Source organism: Dendrobates tinctorius, unplaced genomic scaffold (genome assembly GCF_039654945.1).
Source record: "Dendrobates tinctorius isolate UK_male_01 unplaced genomic scaffold, ASM3965494v1 ptg000008l, whole genome shotgun sequence".
In the NCBI taxonomy this organism is placed as follows: Eukaryota; Metazoa; Chordata; class Amphibia; order Anura; family Dendrobatidae; genus Dendrobates; species Dendrobates tinctorius.
The window spans coordinates 15,957,821-15,975,799 of record NW_027361676.1 but is presented as its reverse complement, the minus strand read 5'-3'; the positions used below and the strand labels follow the sequence as shown (position 1 = coordinate 15,975,799).

Here is a 17,979-nt window from a genome sequence, read left to right as displayed (position 1 = left end):
TTCCACCCTCCTCCTCCTCCTCCTCCTCCAGAAGCGAAAGCTCGTCCACAGAGCGCAGTCGTACGAGCACTCCATCTGCAGCTGCCACTGTTGCACACGAGGTGTCCCCCTATCGAGCAGCTAGTGGAAAGCGTCAGCAGGCTGTGTTGCAGATGATGTGTTTGGGCGACAGACACACCGCCGAGGTGCTGGCCGAGTACTTGAAGCGACAAACTGAGTCATGGCTGGGCAGTGTACATCTTGAGGCAGGCAAGGTAGTTAGTGATAACGGCCGTAATTTTGTGGCAGCCATACCCCTTTCAAAACTCAGCCACATACCTTGCTTGGCTCACACCTTGAACCTGGTGGTGCAGTGCTTCCTCAAAAATTATCCGGAGTTAACAGCCCTGCTCCATAAGGTGCGAAGACTGTGCGCGCACATCCACCGGTCGCCTGTACACTCCGTTCGTATGCAGAAGCTGCAGCGATTGCTCCACCTTCCCAACCACCGCCTCATTATCGACATTGCAACAGGGTGGAACTCCACCCTGCACATGGTGGAGCGGCTGTGCGAGCAGAGGCAGGCCATAATGCATTTGTGGGAGGATACACGGCCAGGCACTTTGAGAGCAGACATGGAGTTGACAGGTGTGAAGTGGTCGAAGCTGAAAGACCTCTGTAAAGTCCTTCAGTGTTTTGAGGAATGCACACGGCTAGTAAGCACAGACGACGCCATCCTAAGCATGAGCATCCCACTTATGCGTCTGCTCATGCAAACTTTGACACACCTTAAGGAGCAGGCGTCTGCAGCCAATGTTGACGAGGAGGAAGAGGTGGAGGGAATCCTTGATGACATTCAGCCATTGTCTGCTCAGGGACCTCTCCTGGACGAGTTGGAGGAAGAAGAGGAGGAGGAGGATGATGATGGGGATGATTACTTAGGGGAGGAGGATGCATCTCATGGGGCAAGTGAAAATGTTGGCGTGGCAAGGTCTGGTACAGGGTTTGTGCGTGACTGGAGGGATGTGGATTTGCCAGAAAGTGCTCCTCCAACCAGCACTCGCAGTGCATCATTGACACCGGGAACATTGGCCCACATGTCAGATTATGCCTTGCGGATCCTAAAAAGGGACCCCCGCATTGCCAAAATGATGAACGATGACGACTACTGGTTGGCCAGCATCCTGGATCCACGCTATAAAGGCAAATTACAAAACATCATGCCACAGGAGAACCTTGACATAATATTGGCTAATAAACAAGCAACTCTGGTAAATCGGTTGCTTGAGGCATTCCCAGCACACAGCAGCGGTTATGGTTCTCACATGAGCCGTACGGGCCGGGGGCAGCTTGGCAGAGGTGTTCATGGTGCACACAGCAGAAGTGGCGTTGGAGACAGGGGTTTCATGACAATGTTGTGGACTGATTTTTCAAGTACCGCTCACACAACTGGTAATACAGCATCGATGGAAAGTGACAGGAGACAGCAGTTGTCAACTATGGTTACAAACTACTTTTCCTCCCATATCGATGTTCTCCCACACAGGTCATTCCCCTTTGACTATTGGGCCGCTAAACTGGACACCTGGCCTGAATTGGCACAATATGCCTTACAGGAGCTCGCTTGCCCAGCTGCAAGTGTGCTATCGGAAAGAGTCTTCAGTGTAGCTGGATCAATCCTGACAGAAAAAAGGACCCGTCTGTCAACCCAAAATGTGGATGATCTAACCTTCATTAAAATGAACCATGCATGGGTTTCCAAGGATTTTGTCCCACCTTCCCCTGATGACACATAGGGTGACAGAAAAATGGCTTGCTTTGGTCCACCTCTTCCTGGGACTTGACCTATTTCGCCTTTTGCATCAGCTGAATGTCCAGCATCAACATATGCCACTTTCTAAAACTCCCTAACTGTGCTGCCTCCCCCCCCATGGCCGGGGTCACCACCTAGCACACGACACCGTGCGAGTGCTGTTGCCCTGGACAGGTGGGTTGGCCGACTCTTGGGCGCGGGCACTGGCACAGGGTCCCTCTTAGTGCAATCAAGTGTCTCTGATGGTGGTGGTGCACACCCGCCGTCAGACACACCGCCTTACTATAAGGGGCCCAGTGCCAGCACCGACGCCCACGAGTGGGCCCCCCTTGCTTGGGCAGGGCCCCAGCATTTGCAATCTTTACCTCTCCCTGCTCCTTCGCTGTGTAGTCTGGGCCGTCAAATCCATACTGTGCCTGACACCGTCTGAGCCTGCCTCCTGATGTATAGACATATCTTTTGAACGTGTACGCTATCCATACATGTTATCCGGGGATACGGTACCCTTTCTCACCTTTGTGCAATCACTTGCAAGCCATACTGGGCCTAACACCGTCTGAGCCTGCCTCCTGATGTATAGACATATCTTTTGAATGTGTACGCTATCCATACATGTTATCCGGGGATACGGTACCCTTTCTCACCTTTGTGCAATCACGTGCAAGCCATACTGGGCCTAACACCATCTGAGCCTGCCTCCTGATGTATAGACATATCTTTTGAATGTGTACGCTATCCATACATGTTATCCGGGGATACGGTACCCTTTCTCACCTTTGTGCAATCACGTGCAAGCCATACTGGGCCTAACACCGTCTGAGCCTGCCTCCTGATGTATAGACATATCTTTTGAATGTGTACGCTATCCATACATGTTATCCGGGGATACGGTACCCTTTCTCACCTTTGTGCAATCACGTGTAATCCATACTGGGCGTGAGAATGGCTGGCGAGCTGTTAAGCAAGCTACAGCACCTGTGGTTTGCACACGTAAGTTTTTCATTTTTTCAGGAATGACGGTTAGGCCTAATTCCGGAACTGCGGTTGACCTGCACTTACTGGGAAATCATCGTTCGCGAGTAATAATTGTAATCAGTGATCCCCATCACTAACGTTGTTCAGCGGGTTATCTGCACCTGTAAGCGACAAACGCTGGCCTTTTCAGTGTAGCGCACATGCAGCCATGGACATGTAAGGGCATGACACACCAGTTATTGGCCAATCTCATGTGCCAGAGCCTCATGTGTCCCTCTAGTAAGCCGGACTCGGACCGCGGGGCATGATGGAGTCTCGTTCGTTAACGGAATTAAGCTTGCAATGTGTGCATCTGTTCTGTAGCTGGCATGGTTGAGGTTGCCCGTGTTGAGTCAAATTACGCCATAGGCTCCACTCCTGGTGGTGCCCTTCTGGACATTCCTTTAAGGTTCAGCTTTGCAACCATACTGCCCACGTAAAACAAACACTTTGCCTTCATGAACGCTGTTTGGAGGGTCATGACTCGTGGGAATAACGCCGCCCAATCAGTTAACCTGCTAGAGAGATCCTTCGTTGCTCCCAAGCATGACATCACACTCCCTAGGAGGAAGGTAATGCCACTGTGGTGACCGTACTCCTGGGGGCGACACAAGTGCACTGATGCCCAGCCACTGCTCGATGAATCTGCTGGTACATTGACCCAGACCACTACATTCCCCTCGCACGCTACACGGCCTGAATCTGACCCTGATGAAACTCAGGTTAACCTTCCCATATACAGTTCCATCTTACACGGTGACAAAGAGGAAGCTGCAGATGAAAGTGCAGGTTCGGCCCACCCGCCATCAGACACACCACCGTGCTATCAGGGGCCCTGTGCCAGTGCCGTCGCCAACGAGTGGGCCCCCCCTGCTTGCTCAGGATCACAGCACTTGCAAGGTTGAAATACTGTGCAGTGAGATGGAAGATGGGGACGACGAGGAGTCCAGACTAGTACAGGGATTCCCTAGCGAGGAGACTTATTTGATTGTTTTCAATGTTGGGACAGCAATTTTTGGGGAGCACTATACTCTGGAGAATGATCGTTGGGGCCCACCATACACTGGAACATTCCAAAGGTGGACATCAGACACTGGAGCAGCATTTACAGGGCCCATTATACACTAGAGCATTAGAAATGGGGCCCATTATGTTTGGAGCATTATTTGGGCCCATAAGACAGTGGAGCTTCATCCATGGGGACCAACATATACTGTAGCATTATGTGGAGCTCATCATATACTGTTTCAAACATTATATGGGACCAATGATTCTGTATGGAGAAATAGATGGGCCTCGTCATGAGATGTAAAAAGTGAAGTATTTTTCATTGTACTATACCGCTATTTCTCTGCCGTATCGGAGCATGATGAGTTGTGGTATGTGTTAAAGGGGCTCTCTTTCACCCAGGGCACATGAAAACCTGGAGCCAGCCCTACCCCCCCACAACTTTAGCCAAATAACCCCCATTTTTCAGTGCGTAACTTGTATTATGAAGGTAATTAAGGTTGACCAGCTTAAGTAAGAAGAATTGATGCTTTTGGCATTCAAATGAGCACTGTAGGTGTGTTTCCTGTCCTCCTCTCACTGCCGACTTTTATTCCCCATTGACTTACATTGGGTTTCGTGTTTCGGGACGACCCCGACTTTTCCCTATAATCGGCCGATCTTGCTCGACCCGACTTTTGGAAAAGTCGGGTTTCACGAAACGAAACTCGACCCTAAAAAACCAAAAGTCGCTCAACTCTAGTTAGGATATCCCCTACAATATTATCTTTGAGGTTAATTTCCTCTCAGTGGTAGCCAAATATGTCTGACCATTTGACGTTCAAGCAGACTGAGCGAGTTCTGCTTCACTGGGTGTGGTCTTGAGATTTTGGTGTTAGGTACTCAATCATCAATGATCTGATGAGGTGGTGCAGACTATGGGTACATCCTCTCATCAGCCAACTGGCCACAAAAGGCCACTTGCAGCAGGTGTATGGAGGCTACATCCTGCCACATGATCCTTTTTAAATGTTTGCTGGAATACCTTCGACCTGATCTAAACTACCAGAATACCATCATGATGCAATGTATTTCTGTTGAGAAGTATCTTCTGTCATTCTGAGGCAGGGCCAGAACAAGATACTTTGGTATCATCATCAGTGCGTGAATATGAAACCAAAATAATCATAAGTTCATTGAGCACCAGAGCCATTAAAAGTATTTATTATTATGCATTGCTTGCATACTGCCATCATATTACTGGAAAACCTGGAGGAAACCCACACAAGCATGGGTAGAACATACAAACTCATTGCAGTGGGATTTGAATACAGGGCCCCAGCTCTGCAAAGCAACAGTGCTAACCACTGAGCCACTGTGCTGCCCTTAGTACATGAATATGAAACAGAAACATAATCAACAAACAAACACATCAACAGACTATCTATCAGAACATGACTATGTCACGAGAACCACAATCAGTAAATTAATATGTTACCACAATCACTATTAGTACATAAATGCATTACTAGAACCATCATCAGTACACAACTACAAACTTCTTGCAGATGTTGTCCTTGGTGGGATTTGAACCCAGGGTCCCATCTCTGCAAAGCAACAGTGCTAACCATTAAGCCACCGTGTTGCCCTTAGTACATGGGTATAACACCAGAAACATTATCAGCAAATAAATACGTCACCAGAACCACCATCAGTACATGAATGCATCACCAGAACCACCATTAGTACATAAATGCATTACTAGAGCCATCATCAGTACATGAATACATCAACAAAACAAAGATCAGTACTTGGCTACATCACAAGAGCCACAAACAGTAAATGAATATGTCACCAGAACCAGCATAAGAACATGAATACATGACCAGAACCAAATGTACTTGAATACAAGAACCAAACTTAGAACACCGATCAATTGTAATGTCAAGTCAGACCCATAAACAATTGTATTAGATTACTTACAAATTACAACTACCAGTATGTGCTTAACATTGGTTAGTAGGGATGAGCAGACCCGTGGATGTTCAGGTTCGGCCAAACTGAGGTTCAAAGTTTGGTTCGGGTACCAGAACTTGCCTGAGCTTGACCCCGAACTTGAACCCCATAAAAGCCAAGAGAACCCAAACTTTTCTGCTGTAAAATGGTGGTAGTAAGTTGTAGGGGGCTGGAAAAGAAAGCAAAATGGGGTAAGAGCAAGACAATTTCCCTGCAAACAAATGTGGAAATAATAACCTAATAACCTTGAACCAGAAGGCATAGGTCGAAGAGGAGGAAGAGGTTGATGAGCAGCTGGAGGTGGAAGTGGCAGTGTACTTGGAGAAGGCATAGGAAGATGTATCCAACACTGTTTTTGCTTTATGTGAGAAAAAGAGGAATGGCACTCGCCTTCCTTTATTCCTTTATTTTCACTCTTTAAAAATAATCTACTGCTTTTGTGTGTTTTTGTATTTGTTTAGGGAAATTACTTAAAATAACAGAATAAAAGAATAAAAAAAAATAAAAATCTTAAACCAGGAGGCAAAGTGGAGTAGGAGGTTGAGAAGGAGGTGGAGGTAGACATGGCGATGTAGGTGGAAGAGGCGGAGGAGGAGGTAGCCAACACTGTTTTATGTTTTTTTTGTTTTTGTTTAGGAAAATGACTAAAAAAACAGAAAAAAATTAAAATCTTGAACCAGGGAAGTGAAGGTCCAAGCAGAGAAGGGGGCTGAAGAGTAGGTGGAGGTGGATATGGCAGTGTAGGTGGAAGAGATGAAGGAGGAGGTAGTCAAAATTGTTTTTGTGTATTTTTAGCTTTTGTTTAGAGAAATTACTTAAAATAACACAGAATAAATACAATAAAAATCTTGAAAAAGTAGGCAGAGGTCCAAACCGAGGAGGAGGTTGAAAAGGAAGTGGAGCTGGAGGAGGACCTGGCGGTGTAGGTGGAAAAGGTGGAGGAAAAGGTAGACACATTGTTTTTGTGGGTTTTTTTGATTAGGAAAATTACTTAAAATAAAACACAATTAAAAAAAATCTTGACACAGAAGGCATAGGTCCAAGTGGAGGAGGTTGAGAAATAGGTGGGAGTGAAAGAGGCCAGAGAAGGAGGTATCCAACACTATTTTTGTTGTTTTTATTTTTCTAATTTGTTGAGGTGTAGTGATGAGTGAGCATGCTCGCCACTACTCGGTACTCGCCCGAGCATCTCACTGCTTGAGATGCTCGGAGCTCACAGAGTATTTCCGGGATTGCTCGGCGGGAGCTCGGGTCTCTGCCCTGCATGTTTGGCGCTATTTAGAGAGCCAATAAACATACTGAGATTGTCTACCACACATTGTAATGCCGCAGCCATGTTGGTTTTGGCATTAAAGTGATTTGCTGGCCGCACAGCGTCATCAAATCTATATCAGACCTGGCACCGTCATGCTCATCTCAGTCTACTCTGGAATCAGGTAGTGTAAGTAGAGTTGCTGCTGAGCTAGGGAGAGATTTGCCTGTGTCTTAGTAAGTGTAGGTATACCACAATATATTAGACACATATCCATCTCAACTAACAGTCCTTCTGAGGACTAACCCAGCTGCATAGATATCAGTGCTAGGCAGGCAGGCAGTGTATGTGGAAGACTGCAGTGCATATAGCAAGAGGGTCCATTCCAGCTCTGTCTGTTGCTGCTTTTACGGATATTTCTAGACATAGCCCGAGGTATCAGGGGCCAGGGATAAATTTTTTTATCATAATCCTGATTATTTGCTTGAAAAGCAATCCAGAGAACACCGTTTTTCTGCTCCCTTTGCTTGTTGGCACTGCAGAATACAGCCAGATCCTTTCCGTATTACTCTACAGCGCTAAAAATCCATCTATTTTATACTGTGGTTTGTCCATCACATGAATCACATATAAAAAGTGCACTCAAAATTCTGACATTTCTGGCCTCCATTTAAATTTTGTTGCAGTATATAAGTGACGTTATTGATACCAGTTTGTTGGTAAAAATAGTTACCTACAGGCCAGCTGTTTAAAACTGTGGTTTGCTGGTCATACGGATCACATATAAAAAGTCCACTCAAAATTCTGCCATTTCTGGCCTCCATTTAAATTTTGTTGCAGTGTGTTAGGGAAGTTATTGACAGTTTGACACCAGTGTGCTGGTAAAAATAGTTACCTACAGGCCAGATATTTAAAACTGTGGTTTGTTTATCACACAGATCACATATAAGTGCGCTCAAAATTCTGCCATTTCTGGCCTCCCTTTAAATTTTGTTGCAGTGTGTTATCGAAGTTATTGACACCAGTTTACTGGTAAAAATAGTTACCTATAGGCCAGCTATTTAAAACTGTGGTTTTCTGTCACACGGATAACATAAAGTTCACTTCAAATTAAGCCATTTATAATGGACGTGGAAAATATTGTCCTCCATTTAAAATGGGCAAGGCGCATGGCAAGGGACGTGGTGGTGATGGTGCATGCAGAGAATGAGGCCGTGGGTTAGGCCTCTTTCACACTTCATTTTTTTACAATCAGTCACAATCCGCCAGGTTTTGAAAAAAACGGATCCGCAATTTTCTTTTGAGGATCCGTTTTTTTCCCCATTGACTTCCATTATTGGCGGATTGTGACGGATTGCCGTCCGTTGCATCCGTTTTTTTTTGCGGATCCGCCAAAAGTTCCTGTCCGTCACCATCCTCAAAGATTTCAAAAAGGAGCTTGCAACGTTTTTTTCTGTGGCGGATCCTCCAGACACTCATTTAACCCGAAATTCTTTCTGGGTGCCGGACAAAAAATAAAAAATTGTCTCTCTCTTTCTCTCTCTCTCTCTCTCTCTCTCTCTCTCTCTCCTTTTCCAGGCTGCGATTCCTTTAAAATTCTTCATTTCTCGGGTGCCATCCGTTGTCATCAGTACTAAAACGGATCCGTCCTTTTGGTGGATTTTGACTGATGCAAAAAACTGAAGTGTGAAAGAGGCCTAAGCTGAAATTATGCCACAACAAACACCCACATCTTCTCGCCCGACCTTCCTGACCCAATTGCCTGGAGACTTCAGCACACAACTATTGAACCAAGAGCAGTGTCAAAAGGTTGTTGGGTGGCTAGCAGATAATGCTTCCAGTCACTAACCTGTCTTCCACACGGTTAAGTCTCAGTAGCCGTGAGTATGGACTGCATATTCCACAACCTGAACCTCGTTACTCCAACCATGCCGAGTGCCTGGAGACAATTGATCTCACACTTGGACACTTGAGGACCTGTTCATTTTTCCATTTATAGATTCGGGCCTCTCGCCCGGTCCACTTGAATGTTAGAGTGAGTGGTCTGGAGCCAGAAACTCCAGGAGTGGACCCTCTGGACCGTGGCACCGAGGGGCCCCGGGCGAGCTGCCAGGTGGAACTGACCCCTAAACAGGGACTGTTAGGAGCAGGCCCAGGGGTTCGAGTACCACGGTAGCCGGTACCAAGAGGGGCGGCTCAGGATGGACCGGAGTAGGACTGTGGGACTGAAGTATAGAATGACAGAACAGAGCTGGAACCAGGAGGCAGGAATGGAGTAAGACAATAGACTGGAATGAGGAGGGATGACAGGAGTAGGAACACAGGAGAAAAGATGGGAGGATGATGGAAGGACTGAAGCAGGATGGAACTGGAACACTGGAGGCAGGACTGGAGTAGGACGGAAGGACTGAAGCAGGATGGAACAGGAACACCGGAGGCAGGACTGGAGTAGGACGGCAGGACTGGAGCAGGATGGAACAGGAACACCGGAGGCAGGACTGAGAGGCTGCTGCAGGAAACAGGCGAGGACGGGAGTACCGGGGTGCAGAGAGCACAATAGGGTAAGGCAGAGTATGGGACCTGAATACAGCACACGGACAGGCAGAGCCACAGCAGACCAAGCCAGGAAGCACAACAATAATCAGGCACCTCCCATAGGGGTTGGTAGCCTGATATAGCACATGACTGCTACAGCTGCCGGGTCAGGTCCTCTAGCCTGATAGCACATGACCACTACAGCTTCCGGGTCAGGTCCTCCTTTACCATAGAGAGGACTGACCTGGAGACTGAACAGACAGGAGCGCGCATGCGCATACACGGCATGGGGGAGATGGAAACCTGAGTACGAGAAGTGCGCATGCTCACCCGACGGGACCCCCGGAGCGGGCGGGGCTCCGTCGGAACCAAAGTCCCTCCTCCAGGTGAGCGCAGCGTGACATTGAAGTGGGGTAAAAGGAGATCGCGTGTAGCGATGCCCAAATATTTGAGCAGCCACGGTCACATGAAGGTGACAGTGGGAAAGTGTCACAAGAGATGGACGATGATGAAACACAATTGCCAGAAAGTGAGGAGGAGAACCAGGGTGCGGAAGTGGAAGATGAGGTGGTGGATGATAAATAATAATAATAATTTTATTACTATAGCGCCGACATTTTCCTCAGCACTTTACATTTCAGAGGGCACTTGTACAGACGATAGACATTACAGCATAACAATAATCACATAGATCACAACAGATACCAAGAGGAATGACGGCCCTGCTCGCAAGCTTACAATTTATGAGAAAAAAAGGGGAGACGCGAAAGGTGGGTGGTAACAGTTGCCTTCATTGTTCGGACCAGCCATAATTTTAAGTGTGTAACAGTACAGATATAATATAATGATATAGTAACTGACCCAGCCTGGCAGGAGGACATGCAGAGCGAGGACAGTAGCACACAGGGGGAGGGAGGCATGGCATCCCAGCAGGAGGGAGAAGAAGTGTGGTGGCCACAGGCAGAAGGCAGGCAACCATTCCCAGTAGCACCAACATGATGGAAGTTCCCAGTTCAACTGTTAGGTCTTCCCGAGTCTGGTTGGTTTTTAAAGACTCTGCCGATAATCCCAAAAAGGCCATTTGCACCGCACACCTGCAAGGTCAGCATCAGCAGGGGTAGCAAAACTACCACCCTTACAACTACCAGCATGATCAGGCACATGGCAGCAAAGTACCCAACTTTGTGGGCCGAACCCCAGGGTCCAGGAACAGTGTCTGCGGGTGACACCACTGCTTCTTCCACTGTTGTGCATGCAAGCCAATCCCCTGTGCATGGTGTATGCAAAGATGCATCCTGTCCTGCATCTGTCGTTGCACACACTCAACTAGCACCATCAGCAAGCAAGTCCACGTGCTTCTCCCAGCACAGCGTTCAGTTGTCCATACCCCAGTCCTTGGAACACAAGCGCAAATATGCAGTCAACGCCCCACAGGCCACACTACTAAATTCCCACATTTTCCAACTGCTTGCGCTCAAAATGCTGCATTTTATGCTGACGGAGACGGAAACTTTCCGCAACCTGATATCGGAGACCATCTCTGGGTACTTGGTCCCCAGCTGCCAATATTTGCCCGGAGTGCCATCCCCGCATTACACAGGCACATGTCCCACAACATTAGCAGTTACGCAGATACGTGGACAAGTGCTTGTGGGCAGGGATGGTACATCTCGCTGACAGCCCACTGGGTTAACATAGTGGAAGCTGGGACCCAGTAGCTGGACCCAGTCAGACCTTGGGATTGAACACGTCCTCTCGACGCCAAGGATTGTGGGCCCTAAGTCAATCAGGGTTGCCCCCACAGTCTACCGCTCCTGCACCTCCTCCTCCTCTTCAGCCTCCATCTCCGAAATGACCACTTCAGTCACAAGCTGGAAGCACTGCAGCACTGCCTCAGCCAAGCGACAACAGGCTGTGCTGAAGCTAATACTGTATGCTTAGGTGACAAACAGCATAATGCTGAAGAGTTGTGAACAACTCTGAAAAAGCTGGCAGATCTGTGGCTGACACCGCTGAACCTATAGCCAAGCATGGTCTTAGAATCATAGAATCATAGAATCGTAGAGTTGGAAGGGACCTCCTGGACCATCTGGTCCAACCCCCTGCTCAAAGCAGGATTCGCTAAATCATCCCAGACCGATGTCTGTCCAGCCTCTGTTTGAAGACTTCCATTGAAGGAGAACTCACCACTTCTCGTGGCAGCCTGTTCCACTCATTGATCACTCTAACTGTCAAAAAGTTTTTTCTAATATCTAATCTGTATCTCCTCCCATTCAGTTTCATCCCATTGCTTCTAGTCTTTCCTTGTGCAAATGAGAATAAAGATGATCCTTCTACAATGTGCCAGCCCTTGAGATGTTTGTAGACAGCTATTATGTGTCCTCTCAGTCTTCTCTTCTGCAAGCTAAACATTCCCAAATCCTGCAACCTTTCCTCATAAGTCAGGGTTTGCAGACCGGTCACCATTCTGGTCACTCTTTTCTGAACTTGCTCCAGTTTGTTGATGTCTTTTTTAAAATGTGGCACCCAAAGCTAGACACAGTATTCCAGATGAGGTCTGACCAAAGAGGAGTGTCATGATACCAGTGCTGGGTGACCAGCACTGCTTGGGTTAATGTTCTGACCTCAGTGCAGACTCTCACCTGCACACCTGGGACCTATTATGGTGGCCTCTCATTGGTTCTGGGGAGGCTTCTTATAGCCTCAGGAAGCTCCCATCCCCCGTCAGTTATACTTTCGCCCTTGGCATTGTGTGGTGACCCCTGATTGTGTTAGTGCTGTGTTCTGGTTGCTTGATTCTCTGTGTATGACTCGGTCTGTTCTCTGGATTCTGCTTTGGATTCTGCCTGGTACCTTCTGCGTCTGTTTGGTTTTGATCTCTGCTTGGCTCTGACTATCCGTTCTGTCTCATCCCTGGTACTTTACTGAGATCTTGTGTATGACCTTTGGCTTTGTCTGACCTCCCGTCTGTTTATCCCTCCTGTACCTCGCTTACCTGTATTGTGCATGACCCCCGCTTTGCCCGACTTTGAGTTTTCTACCTTCTTTGAAAGCAGGACGCTAAGCCCCGCCCCCTTGCAGTCACATGACCGTTCACATGACTGTAGGTCCTGTGCCTACTTTCTAAACTTCTACATTCAGGTCCCGTGCATCTTTATTTTCTGGCTGTTCTTGTCCCCAGGGGTCCCTACGGTGCGGGTGAGTCCCTGCCTAGCGGAGGCTGTACACCAGCGCTGTCAGGACCCTGACAAGGCGTAGAGGGCAATAATGACTTCACATGATCTAGACTGTGCTTAATACAGCCTAGAATTGCATTTACATTTTTTGCTGCTGCATCACACTGTTGACTCATATTCAGTCTGTGATCTATTAGTATACCCAAGTCTTTTTCAGATGTGCTGTTGCTTAGCCCTATTCCTCCCATTCTGTATATGCTTTTTTCATTTTTATTGCCCAGATGTAGTACTTCACATTTTTCCCTGTTAAAAACCATACACGGCAGCACCCTGGATTCCTCCTGCAGTCACTAAGCGCTGTATCTGTCTGCAGAGCCAGCACTCCTAGCGCTGCCCAGTCACATTAATCTAACTCCAACCAGATAGACTCGTGCTCCAGCCTCTATATAATACCAGCAGCATAGACTTTGCTACCACCTAAGGATATCTATTACCCTATATGTATCTTTTGCAGTTTTCTACCAAAAGAAACCAAAAAAACCTTTCTGATGAAGGTCCGTTGTTGGACCGAAAACGTTCATACGATATGAGTCTATTTTTGTCTGGATGCTAAATAAAGAATATACTGCTTCTTCATTTTTGAGTGCCAAGTATTTTTGTACATTTTAGAAAGTCAGCTACAGCTTCTACTGCCCTTGCCGTGTTTGCAGCTTCTGGCTCACTGACTGGTGTGTGATATCCCCACACGTTGGAACTCTACACTGCAGATGTTGGTAAGGATTTGTGAGCAGAATAGGGCAGTTGTTGACTACCAGCATCAACAAAGCTGTCGGTATTCAGTTCAGATTCCACACGTAAGATATCAGGAGTGGACATGGATGTCAGACATATGTACCATCCTCCAAAACTTTGAGGACTCCACCAAGATGGTGAGCAGCGATGACGCTATAATTAGTGTCACCACCTTGCTTCTCTGTGTTTTGAAATGCTCTCTGCTCACAATCAAAGAGGATGCATTGCAGGCGGAGCACAATGAGATGGAGCAAGGAACCATACAGGGTGACTACACACAGCGTAGCCTCATCTCATCCCAGTGTGGATTGGGTGACAATGAGGAACAGGAGGAGGAGGAAGAACAGGAGCTAGTTTCATGCTGTATAGATGGTACTACCTGCGCAAATGTCATACCGTCTGTTCAGCGTGGATGGCCTAAGGACAGGGAGGAGAAGGAGGAGGCGGAAAGCATGGTCAGTGGTCCTCTTGGTGAGGACACGTAAGTCATGCCTGTTAGCAGTCTAGCACACATGGCTGAGTTTATGTTACACTGTCTTTCCCGTGACCTTTATGCTCTCAAAATTTTGGGTGACAGTCATTACTGGTTGGTGACACTTCTAGACCCACGCTACAAGAGAACTTTCTAACTCAGGTCTACTAAAATGGGGCAGTACCAGAAGGCCCTTGTTGCAGAAGTACAACCAAGGAGTACAGGCGAGAGAGACACAACTCCAATCCAGCAGAGGCAGGGGAACACTGTCATAGTTCTGGGAGAGTTTTCTCAGACCCTCTCATCGCACAGGCCCTGAGGTGTGGGGTACTCTCACAAGTAGTGCAAAGTTTGGGAAAATGGTGAGGAAGTACCTTGCTGACCGTACCAATGTCCTCCGTGATTCCTCTGTGCCTTATAATTATTGGGTATCCAAGCTGGACACATGGCATGAACTGGCTCCCTACACCTTGGAGGCAAGTGAGCCTAATTAATTTGTGCCCCTAATCTATCACTGATTGTTTGAACCAACCAACATTTGAAATTGCATCAATGCTATCTGTCTCATGGCATTGCTATTTTTGATTATCAGATTGCAATAATTGGGTTTTTTCCTCTTATATCATTATACCTGGACTGTGATTGGCCAGTCCTTTTGAATTACTGGAGTATATTAAATAGAGTAGCATCATGAATCAGGTTTTTTTATATAACCTACCAGATACCTTGCTAGTTAAGACTGTCTTCATCTCTGCCCTATGTTATATTGTTTTCCCACCTTTTGTGGTAGGGTATACCAGGGGAGTGAGGGATAGCCTACGCTGAGTGGGGGTGCCAAAAAATCATTTCTTTTTGGGTGCCAACCTCCACAGTCAGGTAAGGAACATCATAGGTACAGTGTATTTTAGGGTATCTGTTAGGCAAGGTCTATTTTTGGTATATCTTGATATATACCTTTTCACTGGGTTGGTGTTTTTTATAGATATTGACTAATAAAGAATTTAGTTTTTATGGGAAATGTATGTGCACATAAATGTTTGTCAGCCCACTTAGTGCATGGGCATTATAAGTATAGGAGACCCACTCCTTTCTAATGGAAACATCTTTTTATGAGGCCCTTCTCCACGTCTCTTCCAAGGGGCATTGGAGTGCCTCCAAATTTTTTGGCAGCCCTTGCATTCACTGCATAGGCAAACACTATGGGTGACCCACTTCCTAATAACGGGAACATTTTTTCATGAAGCCCTCCTCTACGTCTCTTCAAAGGGGCATTTGAGTGCCTCCACATATTTGGCAGCCTTTGCATTCACTGCATACACAAACACTACGGGAGACCCACTTCCTAATAATGGGAACATTTTTTCATGAGGCCCTCCTCTACATCTCTTCAAAGGGGAATTGGAGTGCCTCCAAATTTTTGGCAGCCCTTGCATTCATTGCATAAGCAAACAGTATGGGAGACCCACTTCCTAATAATAGGAAATATCTATCCTTCTATACCTATTGGACACACCGTACACATGAAAGAAACATATGAGAATATGGAGTTACTGTTGACCCACATTAATAGAAATTATAACTGGAACATATGTGGTGATCTAAAAGTTGTTGCACTTCTTCTTGGACTGCAGCTTGGATATACCAAGTATTGTTGTTTTATTTGTGAGTGGGACAGTCATGCATGAGAAATGCACTATTTCAGAGAGGATTGGCCACTCCACGAAAATCTGGTTGCTGGACAGAATAATAATAATAATCTTTATTTTTATATAGCGCTAACATATTCCGCAGCGCTTTACAGTTTTTGCACACATTATCATCACTGTCCCCGATGAGGCTCACAATCTAAATTCCCTATCAGTATGTCTTTAGAGTGTGGGAGGAAACCGGAGTACCCGGAGGAAACCCACGCAAACACGGGGAGAACATACAAACTCCTTGCAGATGTTGTCCTTGGTGGGATTCTAACCCAGGACCCCAGCGCTGCAACGCTAACCACTGAGCCACCGTGCTGCCCATAACACACTGCCCATGTTTAACAGAATAATGTTAAACATAATCCTCTCGTTGATCCAGCAAAGATATTTCTCCCTCCTTTGCATTAAACTTGGACTTATGAAAAATTTTGTTAAAGCAATGAACAAAGAATTGGAAGCCTTTTCTTACTTGTGACAGAAATTTCCAAGAATAAGTGATACAAAGATTAAAGAAGGTATTTTTATTGGCCCACAGATCAGAGATATAATGAATGATAGTAGCTTTGATGGTCTTTTGCAAGGTGCTGAACAAGTGGCATGGAGAGCCTTTCAAGATGTGACCTTCAACTTCCATGGCAACAACAGGGCACCAAACTTTGAACAACTCATAGACAAGATGCTCACAGCATATCATTTGATGAAATGCAATATGTCACTAAAAATGCATTTTCTACATTCTCACTTGGACTTTTTTCCAGCCAATCTTGGTGCCACTAGCGATGAACACGGTGAAAGATTTCACCAAGACATTGCGCTGATGGAGAAAAGGTACCAGGGAAAGTGGAGTACGTCAATGCTGGCTGACTATTGCTGGAATCTTATTCGAGAAGCATCTGACATGGATTATAAACGAAAGTCGTCTGCAAAAGACTTTTTGTTTTGCTACTGACATCAGTGCACATGTATGTAGTGTCTGGGATGTCATAATGTAGACTATACAGACTTTTCGAGCACATATTCATGTTCAGCATATCAAAATCTACAAGATACAATAACATTTTCTTAGGGGACAAGAACTTCCCTGAAATTTGTTGTGCAGTGTAATTTTTTGCTAAACCCTTGTTGGCAAGCACAGCAGTCAGATGTTTGTTTGTAGTTGATGAAGAGTTTTGCACACATATCAGGAAGAATTTTGGTCCACTCCTCTTTGCAGATTATCTCTAAATCATTAAGATTTTGAGGTTGTTGCTTGGCAACTAGGAGCATCATCTCCCTCCATAAGTTTTCTATGAGAGTAAGGTCTGGAGACTGGCTAGGCCACTCCATGACCCTAATGTGCTTCTTTTTGAGCCACTCCTTTGTTGCCTTGGCTACATATTTTGAGTCATTGTCTTGCAGGAAGACCCAGCAACGATCCATTTTTAATGTCCTGGTGGAGGGAAGGAGGTTGTCACTCAGGATTTTACGGTACATGGCTCCAACCATTCTCCCATTGATTCGGTGAAGTAGTCCTATGCCCTTAGCAGAGAAACACTTCCAAAATATAATGTTTCCACCTCCATGCTTGACAGTGGGGATGGTGTTCTTTGGGTCATAGGCAGCATTTCTCTTCCTCCAAACACGGCAAGTTGAGTTAATGTCAAAGAGCTCAATTTTTGTCTCATCTGACCACAGCACCTTCTCCCAATTGCTCACCAAATCATCTAGGTGTTCATTGGCAAACTGAAGACTGGCCTGTACATGTGCTTTCTTGAGTAGGGGGACCTTGTGGGCACTGCAGGATTTTAAACCTTTACAGCGTAATGTGTTACCAATGGATTTCTTGGTAATTGTGGTCCCAGCTGCCTTGAGATCAATAACAAGTTCCCCCATGTAGTTTTAGGCTGATTTCTCACCTTCCTCATGATCAAGGATACCTCGCAAGGTGATATTTTGCATGGTGCCCCAGATTGATGTCGATTGACAGTCATTTTGTATTTCTTCCATTTTCTTACTATTGCAACAACAGTTGGCTCCTTCTCACCCAGTGTCTTACGTATGGCATTGTAGCCCATTCCAGCTTTGTGCAGGTGTATGATCTTGTCCTTGACATCCTTAGAAAGCTCTTTGGTCTTGCCCATGTTGTAGAGGTTAGAGTTTGACTGATTAATTGAGTCTGTGTACAGGAGTATTTTGTAAAGGTGACTTTGTAAGACAGCTGTCTTTAATGCAGGTAATGAGTTGATTAGGAGCATCTAACTGGTGTG

At 46.2% G+C, this 17,979-nt stretch overlaps 1 long non-coding RNA gene across 1 annotated transcript in view; it reads right to left on the bottom strand.

Annotated features, from left to right (window-relative positions):
• The window catches only part of LOC141089416 (uncharacterized), a 184,010-nt gene extending 170,009 nt beyond the window's left edge, over window positions 1-14,001 (bottom strand). The window contains exon 1 of the long non-coding RNA XR_012232279.1: window positions 13,961-14,001. This is a non-coding gene — a long non-coding RNA (uncharacterized lncRNA). The remainder of the gene's footprint in view (window positions 1-13,960) is intronic.
• Window positions 14,002-17,979: the final 3,978 nt, after the last annotated feature.